The sequence below is a fragment of the Pseudophryne corroboree genome, chromosome 5 (assembly GCF_028390025.1).
Source record: "Pseudophryne corroboree isolate aPseCor3 chromosome 5, aPseCor3.hap2, whole genome shotgun sequence".
NCBI lineage: Eukaryota > Metazoa > Chordata > Amphibia > Anura > Myobatrachidae > Pseudophryne > Pseudophryne corroboree.
Window position 1 is genome coordinate 79,347,212 of NC_086448.1, and position 12,224 is coordinate 79,359,435.

A 12,224-nucleotide genomic window follows, 5' to 3' on the forward strand; every position below is an offset into this window, starting at 1 on the left:
CCCCCCCCCCCCCCCAATTGGGCAAAACCATGCTGCACTGCATGTGGGGCAGATGTAACATGTGCAGAAAGAATTAGATCTGGGTGGGTTATTTTGTTTCTGTGCAGTGTAAATACTGGCTGCTTTATGTTTACACTGCAATTTAGATTTCAGTTTGAACACACCCCACCCAACTCTAACTCTCTCTGCACATGTTACATCTGCCCCACCTGCACTGCACATGGTTTTGCCCAATAGTGTACTTTTGTTGTTTGCTAGCAACTCTGAATAACCCCCTAAGTTTATAATATTTATTTACCTGGACTTTTGTGTTATACTGCTCAGCAAGTACACTTTATGATAACAGAAATTAAGACTCGTAGTCACACTAAAGTACAGTGCTAACGACCAACATACACAACACACTTTCAGACAACTAGCCCATCAATATGGTCTTTGGTGGTATATGGTATCCTGTGATGTGACTCCGCCTCTAAAGGTAAATCACTTAGGTAAAAAAACAACAAAGCAGTTAGTAGAGGCTGGTATATAAATGTGTGAAGGTGGGTGGTCCCTCCAGTGGATGACTGAAACACCTGGTTAGTATTGATGCAGAATGTACAATCCAGATCTCCCCCTTTTCAAAGTCCCTTATTAGAGTAATTTGACTTATGTACTGCAATCCAAATTACAGCGTTTATTTTTACATAATGTTTGCATAGAATTATGTCAAAATGGAAAAAATAATGGAAAAAAGTTACAAATGAATATATTAAATTAATAGTTGTTTCATAGATATATAAAGTCAAAGCTAGTCCTAACAGCCATTGATTTTGTGTTAAATGCAAGCAAGAACTACACAGAATGCAACAATTATTTCCACTGACTTGATTTAGAACAGTGTTTCTGAAATCCTCACACAACCCAACAGCTCATGTTTTCAGGATTTCTTTAATTGTGCACAGGTAACGTAAGCCGTTTCTGTCTGCAAGTTTTGAAAGACCAATAATATTAAATGCAACTGGTTAGTTTGCTGCAGTTTACGCGCTCTGAACAGTCAGCGCGGCCATTCATTCCTATGGAGAGAGTGTACCCGAGTTACCTCTCATTTGCAACAAGGGCTCCTGGAGGGGATGCTACATTGACCGATAAGGACAAGAACGGACTGAGGGTTTTGTCAGGGTGCATCCAATTAATAAAATAATAAATTTGTGTGCGTGTGTACTGAGAGATGCTTGGCGTAAGTGACCCGTCAGGTTCTGTGCAGTTCTGCTAACAGGGGGTGTCCTCCTCCTCCCCTCCTCCCCCCGGGTCGTAGCAGACACAGGGACACAGACAAGGAAAGCAACACACTTGCAGGCCGGGATCGGCGTCCTCCGTGATCTAGTGGGTAAAGCTGGGCAAAGTGCCTGGGGCTTCCCGCGGTGCCGTCTGAGGCAGTGGCCGCGCTGCCGCTCTTGCCTTTGATGTGTTCTCTCAAAGCAAGAGCGGTAGCGCAGCCACTGCCTCAGACGGCACCGCGGGAAGCCCCAGGCACTTTGCCCAGCTTTACCCACTAAATCACGGACTCCGATCCCTGCACATAATTGCCAGCACCTCTCAGAGTCCCTGTGGCAACCCCCGTCCCCCATCCGCACTATAAACTTACGGACACCGAGTCACCCTTCCTCTGCAAGCAGCCTGGCGCCAAAGAGGAGGGGAAACTGGCTCCACCTCCTCTTTATATCATTCAGCACGGGGCCTGCATGCCAGTTAAACAAATCCCCCTTACAGATTGGCGGAATGAGGAGCGCGTCCCCGGGGACCCGCCCATTTTGTAAACTTGAGTCCCATGTCTTCAAAAACGGGTAAAAAACGCGCTATAGCGCGTTTTAGCGATCACTGAGTGTCAGTAGACACTGAAAGTGGGCATATCAGTCCTTGTATATTCAGACGTACAGATGTGCATCAGGGAAAGGTGTTGTAGCAGCATATGCATAAAGGGGGTCATTCCGAGTTGATCGCTTGCTGCCGATTTTTGCAGCGCTGCGATCAGGTAAAAAAATGGCACAAAACTGCGCATGCGTATGCGTTGCAATGCGCATGCGCGTCATACGAGTACAAAGAGCATCGTTGTTGTGCAATGCTTTTAGCGACGAATCCATTCGCACAGCCGATCGCAAAGGAGATTGACAGGAAGAGGGCGTTTGTGGGTGGCAACTGACCGTTTTCTGGGAGTGTTTGGGAAAACGCAGGCATGTCCAGGCGTTTGCAGGGCGGGTATCTGACATCAATTCCGGGACCTCCATCGCTAGAATCATCGCACAGGATAAGTAACTACAGGGCTGGTCTATTTTTGCACAAAATGTGGTCGTGTCGCTTGGCTGCACATGCAGAGCCGGCCCTAACCAATATGATGCCCTAGGCAAGATTTAGTCTGGTGCCCCCTAGCACCACCGCTAGTTCCGCCTCTGACCCTGCACCCCTATACCAGGACCATCACCCCCCACACATAGCAGTCCTTTTTTTTTCCTTCCCCCTGTAATTTAAATAAGAACAGTGTGCACATTTGGCGCAGCCCAAAAAGGTATGTGTTTTTGTTGGCAAGGGGCATGGCCACACAATAGTACCCCCAATTCAAATTATGCCTCACAGTAGTGCAACTTTATTCACAATTTATCATGCGATAGTGTCCCTTATTCACATTACATCACACAGTCGTACCACTTTACCTTATATACGTTACTCCTCACAGTAGTACCCCTCATTCACATAACATCATACTGAATTGCTCCTTATTCACATTACACCACACCATATTGCTCTTTATTCTCATTACACCACACCATATTGCTCCTTATTCACATTACACCACACCATATTGCTCTTTATTCACATTACACCACACAGTAGTGCCCTTTCTATACGTTACGCCACACAGTAGAGCACCTTATACACATAATGCCACACATTGTTAATGCATTTATACACATAATACCACACAGTAATGCCCCTTATACATATGACACACATTATTAATGTCCTTATAAACATAATGCGCCTTACACATTATGCCAACCCTTATTAATGCCCTTATACACATAATTTCCCTAACACACATGCCACACATTATTAGTGCCCTTATACACATAATGACACACATAGTGCTCCTTACACATATGTTACACATTATTAATGTCCTTATACACACAAAAACACATTTAGTTCCTGGCGTGAGTCAACTGGCAGCTCTGCTAACGTCGGGTGCCTATTTTTTATGAAAATGCATCTTATTTGCATTGCTATGTGGCTAGGATGCACAAGCAGCTTCTGCTGATTAAAATGATATGCAGCATGCCTATATACTGTGTGCGACTGTGGTTGTACCTTCATACGAAATGCTACACACAGAATATAGGCATGCCGCATATCATTTTAATCAGCAGAAGCTGCTTGTGCCCCTTGGCATACCAGATGCCCTAGGCAATTGCCTAGTTTGCCTATGCCTAGGGCCGGCTCTGTGCACATGCGATTGCACACTTGCAAAGCGACAATACACTCCTCCGTGGGTGGCGACAATGCGTTTGCACGGCTGCTAAAAGTAACTAGCGAGCGATCAACTTGGAATGAGGGCCACAGTCACAGGTAAACAATAGCATAACGTAAAGCAAAGGAGGAACCAACTGTGTCTATCTCAGAATCAGGACCTCTGAGGAGTGACCCCACCCTCTTGACAGGCCCCTCCCCTCAAAATACTCCGCCCCCATTAGGGCTGCTTCCATAAATTTTCCGGGCTGGTGTTCGATCCCAATCCGCCCCTGCTTATGCTAAAGTCATTTTATATATAGAGAATATAAAACATTTTGTATTTCCGAGATTACAGCATTCATATCCTGTGATCTTTTATTTATACTTAAATGAGCTGTCTTATCTCCATTGACACCATAAATGATTCAATTAATGTCAAGTGGTAGAGTTAACAATTTATATTCATTCCGACCATCTACAGCAATGTATATTTATATCGAGAACCGACAGCTGCAGCTACCTTGTATAAGTAATGTTATATCACTGTACCTTACACATGACTGCCTGTAATTCTTACACCATCAATATCTGGCAGGTAAACATTATTCAGGGCTGTAGGAACATTCAATCACTCTGCAGAACCTTTATATCGATCAAATGATACCGCAGCTACTGTAGACACTGCAGAGCTTGTCTCTATTGGCTCTGTAATTGTCGTGTCATTTATTTCTGTAGGTCACTCAGGCAGGACTTGGGGGTGGGGGTGGGGGAGGGCAGGGCCGAAACTAGGAGTTTTGGCACCCGGGGCGAACCATTAACTTAACGCCTCCCCCCCCCCCCCTCGTATTAAAGTGTGTGTGTGTGTGTGTGTGTGTATATATATATATATATATATATATATATAAATATAAAAAAAAAAAAATATATATATATATATATATATATCTCTCAGCAAAAGGTGCGGCACTGAAGCTGATTCTCCATAATCAAGAGACACACACGTCTGAAACGCAGGACCGTGTGTGTCTCTTAATTACGGAGAATCAGCTGCAGTGCCGCACCTTTTGCTTCTGTATCTACTTACACCTGTGAGGACACCAGCGAAGTAATTCATACTGCACTGGGAGTGCCGGACCTTGGATGCACAATCCCGCCCCCTCACAATCCCGACGGTCGGCATGCCGACCAACAAGGACCACTCCCACCCCAGCGTGGCGAGTGCAGCGAACCTGCAAAGGGGCTTGCAGCGCTCGCCACCACCTCCCTCCAACAGCATTCCGCTCCCGGGATACCAGCGTCGGTATGCCCGGTCACGTATACCACACCCATACAGATATATAGTCACACACCTATTCACATACAATTACAACATGCACACATTCATACACACATATAGCAGTCACACACATACAGTGCCCATCCCTGAGTTATACTCACTGTTTAGGCTGTACTGCTCCTCTCCTCTCCACCCTCTCATGCTGTTGCTGGCTGGCATGGTGGCACTGTGTGCACAGTGCCGTTTAGCCCCGCCCCCTTTTCGAACCTCGGAATTTCCTGTGCATTGCAGCTTGCAGCAGTGGCTGCAATGATTAAAGTCAGTGGCAGTGGGCTGAGGGGGGGTGTTAAGTAATTTGTCCCCTGTGCCCCCTCTTGATGCGGCTCTGCTGCGCTGATCACAGCACCCTGCAGAGATGAAACTGAAAGTAAAGTACACCTCCCGGCAGCAATGGCTGCTAGGAGATGTAGTTTATTTTCAGCTTCATCTCAGGATGCAGTGTATCTGTCTCGGCAGCAGCTAGCAGAGTCTGGCGCTCGAGTTCCGCCGGCTCTAAACTATCGCTGCTGCATAGGGAGGGGGCGTTAGGGGGGATTCAAGTGACAGTCTCAGCGCCCTCTCCAGTCTGGCGCCCAGGTCACATGCCCCCCTAGCCCCCCCCTAGTTTCGGCTCTGGGGAGGGTATTTCCTAATGTTTGCATGGGAAACCTTTTGACTTGGACCAGTGCAATATCTCTCCTGTAATTGTCATCTGGAGGTAGATAACAGATTCGTGTCATTAAAAAAAAACCTACAAATCACCGCTTGTAAAATAATGTATGACAAATGTGCTTTATGTGTGTGGTGGATGTTATTAAAAATGGGGGTTGTGACCAGCAAGGCCGTCAATAGCTCAGACGGGCCCTGGTAGGTTGTGGTCAGCACAGTGGCAGCTCCAGGGGGGAGGTGCGATCCAGAAGCCCACCTGTAGCACTGCTTGCCACTGTCCACTACTGCTGTGGCCGCATCTGTATAGCAGAACAGCCGCATTGGCACATCAGGCAGTGCATAGGCAAATGCAGGAGGGGTGGGCAAGTGGCTCAAATTATGAGCACAATAGCAATGGTATATAATACGGTAACTAGAGCTGCCGCCACAGTATGTAGTTTAAGGGACAGAACGCAGCTGATGCACATGCCCAGTGCTGTGTGTGTGGATCTGAGCCCACAATCAGTGCACTGGACCAGAAAGTAGCTACTAGGAAGGAGAGACAGGAGCCTTACCATGAGGTGGGAGAATGTGTGCTTAGAAAGAGCAGTACTGGTTCTATTATGTTTGTGTATTTATTATGGTATGTTTAACCTTTAGCCGATCACTTATTTATAATTTTAAAATGTTTAATACAGCCTATACAATAGACCATCTATAGTGTTAAATATTAATAATGTATTCCATACAGTATCCAGTGTATAAAAAGACCAGTGTTTACACTAATGGACTGCATTTTGAAATCCCCCCTCTAGAAATCCTGCGTTTTCCACTGCAGTGAGAGAGGAGACTGCTTCTACTCAGCAGGAGCAGTCTCCTCTGACTGCCTGAGAGTGCACGCTGGGCCCCTCCAATCTTCCCGGGCCCGGGTAAGCAGTACTCGCTCCCCATCCCCTCTTGGTGACCCTGGTGACTGGGAAGAAGGAGACAAGTGTCTCTCTACTAACGCTGTTGCCTCCCCTGTATGAACATATGAACCTGCAGAGCCGGCCCTAATCAATATGATGCCCTAGGCAAGATTTTGGCTGGTGCCCCCTAGCACCGCCACTAGTTCTGCAGGAGATGCCTGGCATGAGTCATCTGGCAGCTCTGCAAACGTCTGGCGCCTTTTGTTTCTGAAAATGCATCTTATTTGCATTACTATGTGGCTAGGATGCACAAGCAGCTTCTGCTGATTAAAATTATATGCAGCATGTCTATATTCTGTGTGCGACTGTGGCTGTATCTGCATACAAAATGCTACATTACAGTGATTTCCAGGAATGCACTGCAATGTAGTATTTCGTATGCAGATACAGCCGCAGTCACACACAGAATATAGGCATGCCGCATATCATTTTAATCAGCAGAAGCTGCTGGTGCCCCTAAGCATACCAAATGTCCTAGGCATTTGCCTAGTTTGCCTATGCCTAAGGCCGGCTCTGTGAACCTGGCTATAATCAGTGTTTTATCCTTTTAGAATGTAGCATTCATTTCAGTAATACACATAATTATCAGTGACAGGTTTAGACGCAGCGAGGTGCAGTATAATGCTTTTGTTCTGTTCATTCATGAATGCCCTTTACGTAAAATAATTATTTTCCTATTTCCTTGCACTAGATTTCCTGCACTTCAAGAAAATAAAAAAAGTCCAAGAAAACAACAAAGAGCTGCACTACAGGAGACAAACGCCCACAAAGAGCAATACAGTGCAAGGTTAAGAGTCTTCATTTTTCTATTACCCTGTACGTAACAGGTAAAAGTTTGTAATCAATGTGCTCTACAAATAAATAAGCCTGGCTTTTATATTGACACAGTGAGTGTACCATATTGTTTTTTAGAATGAAACGAGAAATTGTTATCAAATTCTAATTGTGTAGAAAAGTAAACGCAATCATTTTCATTGAACTTGTATTTTTGACCATTGCAGGGCACAAAACTGAGAAACAGATAATTACTGCCATCAAGTGGTAAAAATGTAGAATGCATGCTCTTGACATCACCTTGACATTCATGTATGTGTGTATATGGATAAATATATATATAAATGTGTACATGTAATGTTTATGGAAGCAGGGTTACTAATGAAAAACATGAATATGTTTTCTCTACACAGGAAATAAAACGCACTGTTTAAAGCTCAACCAATTGTAAAAGAAATTAAATATAGGCTGTAGCTCCAAATTTTAATCAGACTCAATGAATTATTAATCTGCATACCAAGTTATTTGATATCATACAATGCTAACTAGATTTTCTTTCAGAATAAAATATTAAACATTGGTTTCCATAAAACAGATGCAGCATCTATAGAGGAATCACTGCATTATTGGAAGCTTAAGGCCTTTTGATTAAAGGCATGGCAATAAAATAATGCAATCTTTAAAGTATATAGCGTTAGGGGCTATACAGCAGCAAGGATAATATAAATGCTATACATTATACTGTTATAATATTTTCATACGTTGTTCTTCAGCATATTTATAAATAATGTGTTGGGTTTTTCTAACTTTTAATCTCTCTAGGATGGTAAAGGCTAAAGTATGTGAGTATAGGTTACTCCATACAGGAAACCGTTTTTATCTGCATATTACCCCCTGTAACGAATACCCCCCCCCCCCACACACACCCCCATGCTGCACCCCCCCCCCCTTCCGTGCTAAACATACTTATCACTCAAGGGAGCCGGTGACCGCTGCTTCTGCTGCAGGAATGCCAGGCATCGGGTCCTGTGCGCTGCTGTGACCTCCGGTGCTGTAAAGTGAGCTGCCATTTTTCAGCGTCACTTCACTGCAGCGGGGGTCACAGCGCAGCACAAGGAGGACCCGGCGCCCGGCAGCCCGCACCTGAGCACCGATCACTGGCTCCCTGACTGGAAAGTATGTATTTTGGTTTTTTTTTTACTTTTTTTGTTGTTGTATGTTTTAACCAGTGATCAGCTTGTGTGTCCATCGGACATACAGAGCTGATCACACTGGCCGGGTCCCGCACAGCTTTCTTTGCCAGGGGGCAGAGAAAGCTGGGCAGAAGTAGGGATCTCGCAGTGCTGCCCTGTGATTTTGCCAGCCTGAGTTGGCGTTAATATCACAGGGCACACTGCTGTGTTTTTTTCACATTTTTTTTATTATAGTAAATTCGGCCACATTGCATTTCCCTTTATAAGTAAGGGGAATGCGATGTGGTTTACTAAAAACGAAAACTGCTCCAAATGCCCTTTAATACATTTCAGTGATATTAAAATAATGTGAAAATGGTGTGAAAACACTCTTTTTCAAAAAAAATGTATAAAAAAAATGTTAATAAATAGGCCTCTAAAATACATTACTTGCATTACATTTCATAATGTCTTAATAGTTATAATTATCTAATGCTGGGTACACACTAAAAGATGTGTGTACACAGCGATGGCACGATGCAACGGCACAATACATTGCGCCGTCCATACACACTGAACGATACAGCCCGTCCATCAGGATGACCTGCGGGAGTACGCAAACACAGGTACACACCCAGCAATGTGGCTGATATATGGTTCTGATCCACTTCGGATGAATCGCCTAGTGTGTAGTAGGCTTTAGAGGGCGAATCAAGAACAAACCAAGATGCATTGCAAGCAGGGCCGGCGCCACCACTAGGCAGCTTTAGGCAGCTGCCTATGGGCGCCGGCTACTTGTGGGCGGCAGCTCACGCTGCCGATGAATGCTTCTTCCTTAAGAGGAATATGACAGGCGTTACCGCTGAGAGGAGCGGAAGACAGTTGCTATAGCAACTGTAACAATATCCGGCAGGACACTAATTACTCTATGGCCCTCATTCCGAGTCGTTCGCTCGGTATTTTTCATCGCATCGCAGTGAAATTCCGCTTAGTACGCATGCGCAATATTCGCACTGCGACTGCGCCAAGTAATTTTACAATGGAGATAGTATTTTTACTCACTGCTTTTTCATCGCTCCGGCGATCGTAGTGTGATTGACAGGAAATGGGTGTTACTGGGCGGAAACAGGCCGTTTTATGGGCGTGCGGGAAAAAACGCTACCGTTTCCGGAAAAAACGCAGGAGTGGCCGGGGAAACGGAGGAGTGTCTGGGCGAACGCTGGGTGTGTTTGTGACGTCAAACCAGGAACGACAAGCACTGAACTGATCACAGATGCCGAGTAAGTCTGAAGCTACTCTGAAACTGCTAAGTAGTTTGTAATCGCAATATTGCGAATACATCGTTCGCAATTTTAAGATGCTAAGATACACTCCCAGTAGGCGGCGGCTTAGCGTGAGCAACTCTGCTAAAATCGCCTTGCGAACGATCAACTCGGAATGAGGGCCAATATGCATAGAGCTGCTGCCGATGGGGTACACTCACACTGTCCGTGCTGGCGGCTGATAACAGTTGGGTGCCCGCGGCATCCCTTTAGCACGGACAGTGTGAGTGGCTGTGCAACCCGTCGGCAGTGGCTCTATGCACATAGACTAAGCAGCATCCTGCTGGATATTGTTACAGTTGCTATAGCAACTTTCTTCCGCTCCTCTCCGCGGTAATGCCCGTCATACTCCCGCACCACAAGAACAGAGCAGTGGCGCACGCGGGGGGGTTCTGAGTACCCAGAACCCCCCCTGACAGACCAATTTTTTTTTCTGTAACAGGTCACCGGCCGCGGCCTGCGATTAAGCCCCACCCCTTGATAACTGGCCCCGCCCCCTCTTCAAACACCCGCAAATCGCAGGTTGTGTAGACTGCAGTGCAGAGGGAGAATCCGTCCTTGCTGTGCAGGTTGATCTCTGCCTCCCTCTGTCCCTCGTCCACTGTGCAACGCTGCTGCTGCTGCTCATGCTGTTCCCATGTAAGGGATTTATTTGTATAACGTATTTCAGTCTTAAACATATGGAAACATCATATAAACATATTATTGTGTATGTATGTATGTATCCATCTGCTGTGTGTGTGTGTATATATATATATATATATTATAGGTCGAAGTGGGCCGGTATGCGGCGGTATGGCATACCGGCACTTCTCCACAGAACGGGAAGTTTTTTTAATCACACTCCTGCTATGGCCGAGCGTGCTCATGTTCCCCCCACCGCTGCTCCCAGTCACGGCGGTTGGTACCGGAGCTGTGAGCCACACTACTCCCCAGAAGTTACGGCGGACACACGCTCACCCTCCCTACTCCAGAAGCCACTCATGCAGAGTGCCTTGATTCCTCCAATTACTCAACTGGGCCGCTGCGTCACCATGGGGCTGCATAGACGCTGGCGCTCAGATCCTCCTGCTGCCGGCCCCCTCTTCTGGCTGTGCTGGGTCCGCGCCGCAGGACTCCCTTGTTGACAGTGATACCCTGCAGCTCAAGCTAAGGTTGACTGGACATGGCGGCGGTGAGTGACTGCTGGAAAGCCCTGTGCCCTCCTGCCCCCCCATTCTCCATGTGTGTGTACCCTGCCTCTGTGTGCGTAACACCTTGTGCCCCCCTGCCCCCCGCTGCCTTTGTGTGTGTATCACCCAGTGCTCCCCTACCCCTGTTGCCCTGTGTGATGACACCCTGTGCCCTTATGGTGCTCTGTACACCCCCTGCGTGTGTGACACCCTGTCCCTCATGTTTTGGCTCATACTGTGAGCTATAATGGAAATTTCGGCTCATACCTTGTGCTGTAATGTGAATTTCGGCTCGTACCGTGTGCTATAATGTGAATTTGTGCTCATACCGTGTGCTGTAATGTGAATTTGTGCTCATACAGTGTGCTATAATGTGAAGTTCGGCTCATACCGTGTGCTATAATGTGAATTTGTGCTCATACAGTGTGCTATAATGTGAATTTCGGCTCATACCATGTGCTATAATGTGAATTTCGGCTCATACCGTGTGCTGTAATGTGAATTTCGGCTCATACCGTGTGCTGTAATGTGAACTTCGTCTCATACCGTGTGCTGTAATGTGAATTTCGGCTCATACTGTGTGCTATAATGTGAATTTCGGCTCATACTGTGTGGTATAAAGTGAAAGGGGCACAGTACTAGATAGTATAAGGGGTCCTACTACACTGAAGGACACCCTCCCCCTTTTAAGTGGACACTCCCCCTTTTCCTGGAGCGTGTGCACCTTTGGCGTGTGCATAATTGCAACCTTTACTTTTCCATACCCCCACTTCAAAATTTCCACTTCGACCACTGTATGTAGATGTCAGAAAAAGAGTCACCAGTGTCCTAAAAAATTAGTGATGTGCACCGGCAATTTTTCGGTTTTTGTGTTTTGGTTTTGGGTTCGGTTCCGCGGCCGTGTTTTGGGTTCGAACGCGTTTTGGCAAAACCTCACCGAAATTTTTTTGTCGGATTCGGGTGTGTTTTGGATTCGGGTGTTTTTTTCAAAAAAACCCTAAAAAACAGCTTAAATCATAGAATTTGGGGGTCATTTTGATCCCATAGTATTATTAACCTCAATAACCATAATTTACACTCATTTTCAGTCTATTCTGAACACCTCACACCTCACAATATTATTTTTAGTCCTAAAATTTGCACCGAGGTCGCTGGATGACTAAGCTAAGCGACCCAAGTGGCCGACACAAACACCTGGCCCATCTAGGAGTGGCACTGCAGTGTCACGCAGGATGGCCCTTCAAAAAAATACTCCCCAAACAGCACATGACGCAAAGAAAAAAAGAGGTGCAATGAGGTAGCTGTGTGACTAAGATAAGCGACCCAAGTGGCCGACACAAACACCTGGCCCATCTAGGAGTGGCACT

General features: G+C 46.1%; 1 long non-coding RNA gene across 1 annotated transcript in view; it reads left to right on the forward strand.

The window, feature by feature from the left end:
• Window positions 1-12,224, forward strand: part of LOC134928797 (uncharacterized) — a 127,884-nt gene that overhangs the window by 51,083 nt on the left and 64,577 nt on the right. The window contains exon 2 of the long non-coding RNA XR_010178018.1: window positions 7,109-7,233. This is a non-coding gene — a long non-coding RNA (uncharacterized LOC134928797). The remainder of the gene's footprint in view (window positions 1-7,108; window positions 7,234-12,224) is intronic.